This window comes from Nilaparvata lugens, chromosome 2 (genome assembly GCF_014356525.2).
Source record: "Nilaparvata lugens isolate BPH chromosome 2, ASM1435652v1, whole genome shotgun sequence".
Classification (NCBI taxonomy): domain Eukaryota; kingdom Metazoa; phylum Arthropoda; class Insecta; order Hemiptera; family Delphacidae; genus Nilaparvata; species Nilaparvata lugens.
The window spans coordinates 7,101,127-7,116,779 of NC_052505.1; the positions used below are offsets into that span (position 1 = coordinate 7,101,127).

Here is a 15,653-nt window from a genome sequence, read left to right on the forward strand (position 1 = left end):
ATGCTGTAGAATACACTGTAATATTGTAATGATGGAAATGGTAGAAAATAGAAGATGAAGTGCAATGCAGCCTTTACTTTGCTGAACAAGTCTAGAACAACGGGTGCAGAACGCTAAATACAGAACAGTGCCACGGCAACCCTTTCATCTTCTCTTTCACTCGCTCTCACACACATTCTCTCTGTCTGTCCCTCGCTCTCTCTCACTCTCTCTCTCTCTCTCTCGCATCTGTGGGCGAATTTGCCACGTGGCTCAACGGCCTTTATGTGGCTGACAGTTTCCTTTCGCTCACCGTGCAACCCCAACCCCCACCAATACACATCTAACAACACCCCTGCAACTTAACATGGTTGTAAAATATACTCTCACCATACAATCTTCCTCTCACTGTATTATTTTGAAACTAGTTAATTTTCTCAACAAATCATCCCCATCTCAAGATTCGCAAAGGAATTATGACGGTGTAATCACTCATACTGCCTCGAAACAAACCTAGACATTCTTTTCAATCCGCTACAATAATTAAAAATTTGATTTGCTGATTTGAAATTGCATTAACTTGCTTTTGCATATTTGAAACACATTACAATACTATGGCTATTGAAATAGGTATCTCAGTTATATGCATGAAATCAATTGAAATATTCTGACTTTGAAATGAAATTAAGTTGATTCCAATTAAGATGATTTAATTCGAGGAGAATCAATTCTAATACTTTGATTATGGTTGAATACCAAATGAAGAAAATAAAACAGAAGTTGGACGATTGTAATGAATTGAGAATGTTAGAATTGAACCATATTCTTTTTTAGTTACCTTCTCCATCATGGAGGTTTGCTACAATCATGGCAATTCTAACTTTGAAAGAATAAGACGTTGATGTTGTCAATAACACTTTAATTTATTCGAAAATTGATTCATCTTACTGAACCAGGTTTCATGGTAACACCTTGAAAGGTTTCCATGGTTTCATGGAAGGATTCCTCCAACAATGACAAACACATCAGTTCAGCTGAACCATAAAACCTGGTTCTGTAATATGAATTAATTTTCGACTAAATATAGTGGTATTGACAATATCAACGTCTTATTCTTTCAATTATGGAGAAATACCACAATATCTCATACCATACAATCAAATTATTAATTCTCAATTTGTTGACTGCTGCTCGGAAGAGGTCCTGTGACGTGCAGTTGGATGCTTCTCTCAGGTTTCTCAACCAATACATTCTTGAACCATAACTTGAAACAATAAACATTTCAATCATAAAAGCACAAAGAAACATGGAATTTAAGGATACTGTAGTTCATTGGAGACGAAGATAAGAAAATATATCATCCGAATCACTGGGTATTAGAACAAATAATATGAAGAGGAGTAATTGCAATAGTTATTTGCTATTCGCCTACGGCTCGGGCGTAAACGTTTCTTTCGGTGCAGCAAACTGTCACTTTGCGCACGTATTTCACATTAAGTTTTTCCTACAGTTACCATTGAATATGAAAAGTGGGTAATTATGGGTAAAATTGCCTGAAATGCATCAAATGTTTTTCTGTGTAATTTTATTATTGATAAAAACCTTAATCCTAAAATCCTAAAGTCCTCGTTGTCGTTGGTTATAATATATAATGAATAATAATTAGCGCGTTGTGCTTCGTTGCACCTCTGCTCACTATAGCAGCCACAGCAGTCACTGTTACCAACTTCATTTTGATTTTGCTGCACTGTTGCTCCATATAACCTACTGAGTATTTTGCGTTGCCATGTTGCAAATCTGGAGTGCAGAAAAATTTTTCCCGCACTAGAGCGGAAAAGTGATTCTTTGCGTTCTGTAATCAGTGCAGCAATGGCCACTTTTCAACGTAACTGTAGGAAAAAATATAATCAATGTCCTCTCCCTAAATGGAAAGAAGAATAGCATACTCGAGGAACGGATAGGCTTATAAACGATGATCGTTGACATCGACCAGTGATCCGCTATTAAAATAGAATATAAAGGACTGTATAGGGTGAATAAGGAGGAAGGAGTGGAGGGACGTCAGAAACGCACACATCTCATTGTGGAGGGAGATGAGATAGAAGTTCATCACTTAATATAGTGGAACAACAGGAATCGCAATAATACGGACAACGTCGGGTGCGTTCAAGGGAAACATAGCTGCAGGAGGACAATGCATCTGTCAACAGGCAAGTACAAAGCTGGGCTGGGTGGTGGGGGGAGGGGGGACCACCACCGACCCGGTATTAGCGATGATAATAGTTGCAGATAGTCTGGAGGAGGGTGGGTGGACAATACACCCGATCAGCCATGTAATGTCAACCGGGGTTGGACAATACACAATGATGTATCTATCGTCATCATCATCAACCCCGTGTGCTCTTCAGGGGTTGCAACCCCTACACACGGCTTCTTCAACTCACCGAGAGAGAGACGAGAAAGTGAATGTACACGCACGCGCGATCACAACAATACGCATGTCAATCTCAGAATAGATTATGAGAAGCGTATCAAAGTCTGGTCACCTCACTCTTACCTCGGATACCTGTGTTGCCTACGTTTATTACATCTCCTGCTAAAATACGTTCCCCTAGCGATGCACCTGAAATACCTGCCCTTCTTATAAGGCTGTCAAGTGCCGATTGCCAATTCGATATGACATTGCTGTCACGCATGAACGCATAATATTAATACACAAGATGCAACAGACAGGATAATAATTATATTGTTCACGACCCTTGGAGTAATGAAGTTGCTATCAATCGATCCGAATTTAAGAATCCTCTCTGTGTTTCATCATAATGATATTGTCATCAACAATATGAGCAAAAATGGTTGAATGAACATTTCTATTTTGTTTATATCCATTCATGATATACAATTATTAAACACAGTTATTTTAAACTCTATAAAAGAGAGTTGAGTGGTTGTTGTAGCAATTCTAGTCCCTTCCTCATCTTCACTCACACTATTAGAAATATTGAATGGACTTTGTTAACATTGAAAAAAGAATTCTGATGAAATGAATGTGATTAGAGTTCAAATGCAATTAAGGAATGTTTTTTATTGAAACACCAGAGATTTGTGTAACGATAACAGGATGATACAAATAATGAGAATAAGCCTTTTTCATCGGAAATAAATTACTACCCACACATGAGGAAATATTTGCTAAATATGATGAAACATTTCAAATCTATTTATTAATGTTCAGGCGATTGATTATGATTTGATTATTGAGAGCTATTCGAAATAAATTTGTCAGGATGGTTTTCCGAGATAAAATTTCGTCGCTTCCGGAAAATCACACCCGGACTGATAGTTTGAATGATTCATTTCGTGGAAAGTGGTATGAATTAAAACACCGTTTAACCACACGATCCTTTTACGTTCACGAACATCTATTAGCAACACGCAACCGTCTGACTGACACAATAACACAATAAGCTCAGGATGGATGTATGAACGTTGTGAAGGGGGTTGGTAGATGGGAGGGGGGGGGGTTGCTGAGGAAGTTGTCGACTGTAAACGCATAGTTGCGTGCACAATAACAGCACAGACTATCTCAACGAAAACACTTGATAGCGACCCCCACTTCCTAACTAAAATGAAGTGAACAAGCAAAGCATGTTGTCACTAATCAAAGCATTTCTAGGCACTTGAGCGCTGCATTATTGGCAACTGACACGACAAATACCTTTAATAATTCGGAAAATGAAAATGGACAGTTATTTCTTGGTTTGGAAAAGTTTAATAACTCCTATTACATACATATTATCACAGCTTGACAATAGCCATGATTATAAAAGAGGTGGAAAATTGGAAAATACAGAATGGCTCAAAAGTCACTACCGATGATTTTTAAATTGAACTTTATGATAGGTGGTTACTTTGAACCATCCTGTATGTACTGTAAGTACATACTAGTACAGACTAGAGAGTCAAGAAATGCAGATATGATCTACAATAACATCAATAATGACGAAATATTTATATGACAACCACATGGACTAATACCCCAAAAGCTAGTCGATTTCAACCTCTATTGAATGATGACAAATCCATAAACTCATTTCTGTTGAGAAAGATTTTTAGATGTTTCGTGACCCGTGAAAGTCGAATATTAGGGCCCGATTCTATTACAATTATTAAATCTGATGAACAGCTACGAGATTTAATATATATTTGTGATATAGATTAAGTGTACTAGAAACCTAGCCCATGTCCAGTATGTAATCATCATCATCGTCATGGATCATGGATTAGGCTTTTCAAGCCTGTTCCAGCGTCCATCTCTTCTTCGGTCTACCAATACTTCTGCCTATTGGCTTGTAGAGTAGGGCATTCAATGGGAAACAGTCTTAAGGCATTCTAAGGACATGATCTGACCACTCATTTCTATATGTTTCTATCAAACTCAACACTGGTTGAACATCACATTCTCTTCTTATATTTTCATTCCGTATCCGATCCTCTCTTGCCCAGTATGTTGGAGATATTATATCATTTTAAATGAATCCGTCAATATCTGAATCATCATTTGTTCTAAGTTTTTTAACAAATGAAATGCGACTTTGAACAGAGGTAGAAACTGATTGGATGCAAGCTGGCAACGGAAAATCTAGGGAACTAATCTGGATATGAAATTTCACTACTTACGGCGGTGAAATTGGCAGTTAGCACACATTCCTACTAACGAGATAAGCGAGAGGATTGCAGCCATCATTCTAATGGCGAACCGGGGACTATAGGGAGATGAGAAGTCGCGTAATTACTTGGGACTTCTTTGAATGGCTTGCGAATCGATAGGCGTTAGTCAGCCATAAGCCATTATTTAATGATATTAGAACGACGGCCGAAGCCCTCAACTTGCACTCATTGTACGCACATTCGAAAGAAGCGAACCAATTAGAGGGCGCTGCCTGCTCCACCCTTCTATCCGGAAAACCCCTGCTAGATCATACTGGGATCTACTCGCAAAAGAGTTGGATTGAATAGGCTTCGGGGACACTTCATTACGGCGACACAAAAGCTTAAACAAACCAGTTTTCAATCCTTGCAGCTCCCTCCCGCGCATTTCACTCACCTCTGCTAGCAAGAATGACGACGATTCTGTCGCCTGGCTGTTCATGGGTAGGCTACCAGCATGCCATCTGGACCAAAAGCCGCTATAACGTTTTAAGAGGCATCTTACAAGGGCTATTTGCTTAGGAATACTAGTGACAAGGTAAATTTCACTAGAGTAGAACGATTTTTCCTGTCTCATAATGCATATAAAATTTCATTCTCTCCTTTAGATACTAGATTTACATGAATGGAAGAGGGCATTATGTATCATCGATTTGATATTAAATTTTTATTTTTCAAAGAGAGCAATATGTATGAGTATTATCGATCTGTCTGTTATTACACGTCCTTGTGAATTTCCCATTAACGGTATATCGAATCCAAGTTGAGAAACGTTCAAATATATGAAATGGAAAAGCTGGACACAGATTTTCAGATTCATTTCCAATTAAAAAACTCCAAAGAAAAAATTGAGTACTGAGAATCAAATGGTTGTAGCTCGTAAATATTCTGAAGTTCATGGAAAACGAGTCTTGATGTAGAAAATGTTGGAATACATTATTTTATCCAACAAAATATGACGCGACACAATTTCTTAATTGGATGAAAGACGAATGGCAGAGCAAATTAGCCGTGCTCAGCTTATTACAGTTTTTCAGTTTGTAGTGTCGATTAAACGTTTCGACGGCTGCAACTGTTTCAGGAGAGACGAAACAGAATTGAGATCAGTCGAGTTCTGTAATGGAATAAGAACAGATAACTAAGTTATACGAAAGTTCACGAAGAGTGAAGGTGAAGAGAGGAAGGGGCGCTACCGCCAATGGTGGTAACATATAAATAAAATAACATCGCATCCCTTTCAGTGAGGAAGGGAGATAGGGGTGGGTGGGGTTGGGGGGTGGTCCTGCGCACTAATGAAGGGGGGCGGTGCCCCGGCGGATCTCAAGGCGCTTTTCCATTTCCCATTTCCCAACCGTACTCGTCTTTCCAAGCTAACAGAGCCCTGTTTCGCCGGGGGGATTGTAATCCAACACCTCGTGCCCTTTTATCCAACTGCACTGGACACTGCCGCTCACCCTTCACCCTTTACTACACCCTTCTCCCATCTCAATACCGATGTGTTTCCTTTACTAACTACGGACTGATAATGTTCATATTCACTCCTCTTCTTGGGGCTACTGATTATTAGAACACACAATAAGAAACTATCAAGTACCCCTCATCGCCAGATTAAATTAAATTAAATAAAGGGTACTTGGTAATTTTTATTGTATGTTCTTATAATGTCCAGTATAATATCTAGTAACTGGAATTACAGAATTAGTGAAGCGTTACTTTAATATATTATCCTGTAAACTAAGAATTTTGACTTTTTGTGTAGTTGAGAAGTTGATATTGTGGTAATTATTCATATTGAATGAAAAAGACTAAGAAATTGTCAATAAATCAGTGGTTTTTGACAATTTCTTAGTCTTTTTCATTCAATAAGAATTTTGATATACAGTAATCAACACATTTAGGGCCGGTTTCCGAGCTCGGGATTCGGCTAAGTCCTAGACTTTAAACAGCTGGAGTCAGAAAATTGGTTTTCCAAAACGGGGCGTAATCGCAGCTTTTATAACAGTAGTTGTAGTTTTTATTTTCTCATTTCTATAAATGGAAACGTTTTTCCTTGACGAAATTAGACATTCCTAAATAATTCAAAATAGCTGAACTTTACACTATTTTCTCTTTATTTCATTTTGTGTTCAATTTTATAGTTTTTCGAAATTTAATTCAAACGTGACTATGACAATGACTGCGACTACGCCCCGTTTTGGAAAACCAATTTTCTGACTCCAGCTGTTTAAAGTTTAGGACTTAGCTAAATCCCGAGCTCGGAAACCGGCCGTTAATGTACAATATTAATATAGTATCTAGGACGATTGACGATGGTGTTTTTAAACGATCTAAATTTATTCATATCATTTAAGAAATCTTCGAGTGGGTTCCAGTAATGAATATCAGTTGTTCGATCGAGATTCTCAGGATTCAAATCCAAGATATGAGGCTGGTAAAAAAACGGTCCTAGTAGAAAATCTCATTTCATAAGAGAGATTTCTCGTATCTTATTATTCTGTGAACAACATTCTCAGATTCCGCACTAATATTTCTATTAATTATGTTACCTGAACCTAACCTAACCAAACATGAATATATATTCACGAAATAAAGTAGGTAAAACTTTTCACTAGGTAATTCTCTACTTCTATGCAATGACTCAGTTGCACAATAGGCACCGTAAACAGATAGACATTGTTAACTTCTGAGATTCCACGCAAACCTCTACCGTTTACCAATTGAGCATCAAATTCTAAGATTTAGAATTAAAATAGGGGAATACTCTTGAAATTAATTGGTAAATTCCAAGATCTAGTATGAGAATAAAGGAATCCATTTATTATTTTACTGATTTGATTGGGCAGAAAGTGAAGTTTTGGTTCAAATTATTGTATTGTAAATTGGGTATTTCATATTGTATTTGCATCATTTCTTGGTTGATTTTTTGTGATATAGAAATTTAATCATGGAAATTTCCAACAAGCATCGAATTATCAAGGCCTGACCTACAGAGGCGGAAAATTGGCTGAAAAAGCACAAATGCTTTGTCAAGTTAAACGAGAGTAACGTGGCTTGAAAATGGGGAAAAATGAACGGTTTCACTCGCAGAGGTTTGGATATCGAGGTTCTAAGCTTATTATTGGATAATGTTGAAGTTGGTGGAGGGATTTCAATGCGTATTGGGAATACGACTAGCGACTGCATAACAACGCGCTGTGGATGAAAAGTGCGCTTTGTCGCAGGGCTGAGAAATTGTTCGCCGTCTGGGGAGCGACAGGGTTCGCGACTCAATACCCCCAACGGTTCGGGGCAAAGAAGGGAGTCTTGAGAGTCCCAGCAGCAAGCTCATTATTGGAAAACCGGCTGCCGACGCAACCAATTTCGATTATAATCCACCGTCGCTCTCAAAGGAAACGAATTAGAGTGTTTTCAGAGTCGGCGGCCCGAACTACTAAACCACCCCCCTGAACCGCCCCACCCACCAACCATCATATACGCACGGTACTGTGCTGCGGGCTTTCAGCGCCCGGCTCACTTGGAGGTAGGCAACCCGCACTGCACACACACCATCAACGCTTTTCTGGGTCGGCCACATTTCTGTTACTCAATTCAATTTTCCTCTCTCACTGAAAACCTACCACACAAAGCGCTACTAACAAAATTCTATCTGCATCTTAATACGCGGATTTCAATAAAATTTTAAATGATGCGAAATCACACACAGCTTTGATTTAGTATTGATTAAATATTCTGGATAAATTCATTCCAGTAACTAGCCTAATAGCTCAAAATAACTGTAATTGGGTCAGTTTTGAAGAACGAAGTTTGTAACGCTCTTAACACTAGACCAACCCAGCCGGCTGGGGTTGTAATCATACTTTCCTTATAAATAAGAATATGATGTTTGAATAGAGTATTTGTAATCGCAACTAGAATATATATTATTATACTGAAATGTTGTTCTATTCAGAATGTCCTGCACGTTTATTCATTTATTCCAATTATCAACATGGTCATCACAGGATGTAGAAAGATCTAGTATAACAATACAAAAATTATAATACTGTGGAAATGCGAATTATTTTATGTAAGATATTTACCAATGCGTGAACATGATTCAAAACTTACTACTGTGTTTATAATGCTCTCCCTTGCCAATTATTACGAAACAACTATCTAACTGAATGAAGAAGCATTAACTGAAACACAAGACACATGCTTCGAATATTTATTCAAAAAAGTGAATTGAGTGCTACATTTCTGAATAGGACTGGAAATTATATGAGAATAATGTACAGATGGTCTCGACTTGCAAGTTTCCCACCACATTCGGCCGTTAGTATGCTCATGACACCGCCGTTCCTTCTACTTGGGCTGGCTCGTTACTTCAGCCGAATCACTTGAATACAAATCGCATTGTACAACTCTCTAGCTATGTATGGATTAATATCAAAGGTGAATAAGAAAAGCAGATGAATTAGTATTCTATAGATGTACTTGAAACATTTCAATGCTAGTTAATTCAATACTAAACTTTAGTAGTAAGGAGTTCCATGTAATAGCAATGAATCATTAAAAGTAATAAATTTTCCATAACAATGACAATTGACAAGGCTGATTTGATTTGATTTTATTTGATAATACCATTTCATAACCAGAGATAGAATCCCAAGATGGATTCAAGACTGATATGATTTTATTTAATTTTATTTGATAATTCCATTTCATAACCAGAGATAGAATCCCAAGATGGATTCAAGACTGATATGATTTTATTTAATTTTATTTGATAATACCATTTCATAACCAGAGATAGAATCCCAAGATGGATTCAAGACTGATATGATTTTATTTAATTTTATTTGATAATACCATTTCATAAATCAAATCAAATCAAATTTATTTGCCATTTCAAATATAATACAAAACAATGATAAATGTCAAAACAAAGTTAAGCAAGATAGACAATCAAAGTATTCATATAAATAAAAACTTTGTTACACAAATAACATAATAGGCGCTGCTGCAAAACCAAGGGTTTGAGTGCTGGCAGCGAGTACCAAAAAAATCATAAAAAGTACAATACACAAGTGAAAGAGAAGAAAATTAATACAAATATGTATGACAATAAAAATGTACAGAATACTGATAATATGAGAAAAGTTGAAGTGTAATACAAATGGAGTAAGTTACTGCTATATTAAATTTTATGATTGGTTGCTGTTATAAGTCAATGTTGATATATATTGTGTTGGAAGGAATATATCTGAAATATAATGAGAATTGATACAATTATTGATGAACTGTAGTTAGTGAAATGAGATGATGGTGATATTTAATATTATATTATGTTTGTAAGAATTGAGAAGTGTTTATTGATTTTATCCACTCTGCTATTTTTTTAGGATTTGCTTTTGTTGTTCTATTTGCTATTAAGTTTTCTGGTAGCAGGTTGATGAGTCTATTGCAGATGTAAGGAAATTGTCTTCGCATACAGTCATGTCAGTTCTGTTAATCTGATAATTATCTTGCATTCGAAAATTGTAGGTTCGAGCTTGAGGTGTAAATAGATTTCTGTTTTTAATTATGTATAATATTATGTTTTTCACAAATAGTTGCCTAACTGTTAAAACTGGGAATTCTGTAAAAAGGAGATTTGTAGGGTAACGTCTGGGTCGACCAAGTGCTGCTTTAATTAAGTGTTTTGAATTAAGGAGATTTTGTTAAAATGTACGTCCAATGCCCCACCCCATACCCTAATGCCATACTGTAATACTGACTGGGCGTAAGCAAAGTAAATTAATAGTAATATATTTAAATCACCTAACCCGTTTAACCTGTAAAATTTTGTATAATATGTTTCATCTTTTTACATATATTATCAATGTGAGCGTTCCATTTGAGTTGTGAATCTAACATGACTCCCAGATATTTTGTCTCCCTCATCTTATCAATGCCTGACATACACAGGTTTCATCCCTCTCCTGCAACCCTTCCAACTCTACATAATGATTATAATATGTACAGGAGCTGAGTGAGTTTTTACACCATCTTGAAATAGCTCTGTAGGGATAGACCTTTGATGAGAAAGCATGTACACACTTTTTTTTACCAGAGATAGAATCCCAGATGGATTCAAGACTGATATGATTTGATTTAATTTTATTTGATAATACCATTTGATAACCAGAGATAGAATCCCAAGATGGATTCAAGACTGATATGATTTTATTTAATTTTATTTGATAATTCCATTTGATACCAGAGATGGAATCCAAGATGGATTCAAGACTGATATGATTTTATTTAATTTTATTTGATAATTCCATTTCATAACCAGAGATAGAATCCCAAGATGGATTCAAGACTGATATGATTTTATTTAATTTTATTTGAGAATACCATTTCATAACCAGAGATGGAATCCAAGATGGATTCAAGACTGATATAATTTGATTTAATTTTATTTGATAATTCCATTTGATAACCAGATATGGAATCCAAGATGGATTCAAGACTGATATGATTTGATTTAATTTTATTTGATAATTCCATTTGATAACCAGAGATAGAATCCCAAGATGGATTCAAGACTGATATGATTTGATTTAATTTTATTGATAATTCCATTTGATAACAGAGATAGAATCCCAGATGGATTCAAGACTGATATGATTTGATTTAATTTTATTTGATAATACCATTTGATAACAGAGATGGAATCCAAGATGGATTCAAGACTGATATGATTTGATTTAATTTTATTTGATAATTCCATTTGATAACCAGAGATGGAATCCCAAGATGGATTCAAGACTGATATAATTTGATTTAATTTTATTTGATAATTCCATTTGATAACCAGATATGGAATCCAAGATGGATTCAAGACTGATATGATTTGATTTAATTTTATTTGATAATTCCATTTGATAACCAGAGATGGAATCCCAAGATGGATTCAAGACTGATATGATTTTATTTAATTTTATTTGATAATACCATTTCATAACCAGATATGGAATCCAAGATGGATTCAAGACTGATATGATTTGATTTAATTTTATTTGATAATTCCATTTGATAACCAGAGATGGAATCCCAAGATGGATTCAAGACTGATATGATTTTATTTAATTTTATTTGATAATACCATTTCATAACCAGAGATGGAATCCCAAGATGGATTCAAGACTGATATGATTTGATTTAATTTTATTTGATAATTCCATTTGATAACCAGATATGGAATCCAAGATGGATTCAAGACTGATATGATTTGATTTAATTTTATTTGATAATTCCATTTGATAACCAGAGATGGAATCCCAAGATGGATTCAAGACTGATATGATTTGATTTAATTTTATTTGATAATTCCATTTGATAACCAGAGATGGAATCCCAAGATGGATTCAAGACTGATATGATTTGATTTAATTTTATTTGATAATACCATTTCATAATCAGTGATAGAATCCCAAGATGGATTCAAGACTGATATGATTTGATTTAATTTTATTTGATAATTCCATTTGATAATCAGAGATGGAATCCCAAGATGGATTCAAGACTGATATGATTTGATTTAATTTTATTTGATAATTCCATTTGATAACCAGAGATGGAATCCCAAGATGGATTCAAGACTGATATGATTTGATTTAATTTTATTTGATAATTCCATTTGATAACCAGAGATGGAATCCCAAGATGGATTCAAGACTGATATGATTTGATTTGATAACCAGAGATGGAATCCCAAGATGGAAGTAGACTGAAATCATAAGTATGAGTAGGTCTCAATCACATTATAGTTATATAATTTTTTCCAATATGTAAACAGAGAAGAATAGGACAAGGCTATATTTTTTATTAAGGTGAAATGAAAGCTATATTATCAGTTCCACATAATATCGCTCTTATTTCATCTTAATATGAAGGAATTCCACATATTTAATCATAGTGTAAATAATATACTTTTTACTTTGTGGCCACATCAAACTAGTACTGGGTGGTTTTCTACACAGCGTCATACGCTCAACATCATGAGGCAGATGAAAAATTCTGATCATGAATTCTGTATGACCTGTGTTCTGGATGCGAACGTTTTCGGTCCCACGAAATGGTCGTGTAGAATCAGCTAACCAGCTCAGCAAACTATAAAAAATATGGTGTTGAAGTCACGACGTGATGATCACGTGTCTTAACAGCCAGCACTCAAACTCAGTCGAATCGTTTTACATCGCCATACATGGAGCCGCAATATGCTGTACTCTAATATCAGTGTCACATGATTGAAGGTACTAGACAGAAAACAGTGTGGAACAATAATTCAGAAATGATTAACACTTTTCAACTAACTAAAGCAGGTACTAAACAACGTTTTATTGTAGGTCCACAGTGAAGAACAATAATTCAAATGTGATGCCCACTTTTCAATTAACTGAAACACGAAGAATTAACTGATGACAACTGACAATAATTAGAACTGCCCGATCAGAAACCAAGGACCAAGCACAACTTTGTTCTTCTTTTACTGTATCTAACAATAAACTCCAAACACAAACCTTTGCGTTTTGTCAAAAAGCTGCAAGATAGCATGAGCATTACTTCTCACTTCTTTAAATTTTCGATTAAATTAGGAAAAAATTGTCAAGTACTAATGAGACGTGAAAATTAAGGGCAAACAATACTTGTGTTCGGAATAGACCTAATGTAATTTGGTTCACTGTGAATGTGATTAGACTCACTCATTAGTTTTTCCTACAGTTACGTTGATAAGTGTCCATTGCTGCACTGATTACAGAACGCAAAGAATCACTTTTCCGCTCTAGTGCGGGAAAAATTTTTCTGCACTCCAGATTTGCAACATGGCAACGCAAAATACTTAGTAGGTTATATGGAGCAACAGTGCAGCAAAATCAAAATGAAGTTGGTAACAGTGACTGCTGTGGCTGCTATAGTGAGCAGAGGTGCAACGAAGCACAACGCGCTAATTATTATTCATTATATATTATAACCAACGACAACGAGGACTTTAGGATTTTAGGATTAAGGTTTTTATCAATAATAAAATTACACAGAAAAACATTTGATGCATTTCAGGCAATTTTACCCATAATTACCCACTTTTCATATTCAATGGTAACTGTAGGAAAAACTTAATGTGAAATACGTGCGCAAAGTTCTTCTGCTGCACTCAAGATACCATTCCGCGTTCCGTAAACGTTTCTTTCGGTGCAGCAAACTGTCACTTTGCGCACTAGTTGCACAAATAACTATTGGTGTTGCATAATATAACACTCAGGAGTAGTTTAGCATATCAGGATAAGAATTCTAAATTCTCTCTATTGATATATTTTGATGATAGAATAATAACCAATCATATTCTTCTGAAAAATCAATGAATATCTTCTTATTGAGAGTACAGTTACTGAAGTATATGTGTACAAATCTCATTCGCTGCGCTTTTTCCCTGCTGAGATGTGGGTATCCTATTATCTACTATTATCTACTATCTCATATATAATATGAAAAGTATCTGACAAGTAGAAATTAGTTATGAGGGAAAATACGTAAGATGACATACAAAAAAAAATTATTAGCTTTAATAGGGGGTCGTCATAAACGCCGTCACACATCTGACGTCAAATAAAAAGAGAAAGAAAAACGAGCTGTTATTAGGAAGTCAGGCGATGGCAATTAAAATGTCAATTCGACATGGCATCATTCCAGTATTGGATTGTATGTAAGTTAATTTCACGTGGTTGGAATTCTAGTGATCTGAAAACTGGGGGTCGATGTGTATCAAAAGGCTACTGGTTAGGAATCAAATATTAAATCATCCCATATTCTATCCTTATATTCCAGCAGCATGCTTAGAATATGGAACTATGCAGTAAACTGCAGTTCACATAAACAATACTTCAAATTAAATTACAACAGGAAATCTCTGTCAAAATCACATATAAGAAGAAATTATTGGAGCTGTGTTTATTCATGAATCATTCTTTTTCCAGATTTCAACAGGGTTTTCAGACTGACAAACATATTTCGTAGCTTTCTATCAACTGGATTTCAGCCATATAAATACTGAGGAAAGCCATAGAAATTCTTCAATCAATCAATCCTCCACCGTTGACCGTAGGTAAGATTACATGCACACCATTTTCTTTAATACAATAAAGGTTTTCACTTGAATATAAATGAAAGTATACATTTACAATCATTATTGTATTAGAGAAACAGCCTCCCTGATAATGGATTCATTTACTATGAGCATCGTATGAACTTTTCTCTATGTGATAACGCATGAATTTGTAGTGCTAAAGCTAAAATAAACACAACTTATTTATGAGACAGTTCTGAAATTCATTGGAATCGTGAGATATCATACTACATTACTTGTTTTCAACCATTCCAATCGAACTTGCAAGACAAATTGCATTTTTTATGAGCATGATTATAAAAAGTTGATTGAAATATTGGATATTCCAGACGTGATTACTAATACATTGTAACTAATTCATACTGGGATTAGACATTTCAAGCAGAATGAAACTTTTGAATATTGAAATGTAGAAAATGTTCCACTCGTATTTGCATTTGATACGTATTTTGTCATAATATAGAAATCCCAAGCTTCCATGATCAAACACAATAATTATTGGATTCTGCTTTGAATCAAAGCACTGTATTTATATTTTCAAATGAGACGTTAATTAAAAGCTGCATTAATAATAATTTAAATTAGTATTTTTGTTCATCAAGGATGCGCCAGCTAATAATAATCAACTGTATACGACAACACTGTTAATAAATTCCGTTAATGAAACGAGTGGCGATTCTCATAAACATTTAAATATTTTATAACGATTTATTCAGAGCAATCAGCTCGATTGTGTGTAACTGGACATGAAACGTCGCTTTCAAAATTATCGTCATCAAAGCAAGAGCAATGAGACAGAGGGTTTCGGCATTCG

General features: G+C 35.3%; 1 protein-coding gene across 7 annotated transcripts in view; it reads right to left on the minus strand.

Annotated features, from left to right (window-relative positions):
- Positions 1 to 15,653, minus strand: part of LOC111047051 (protein pangolin, isoforms A/H/I/S) — a 307,983-nt gene that overhangs the window by 100,119 nt on the left and 192,211 nt on the right. The gene's annotated exons all lie outside the window — the stretch shown is intronic.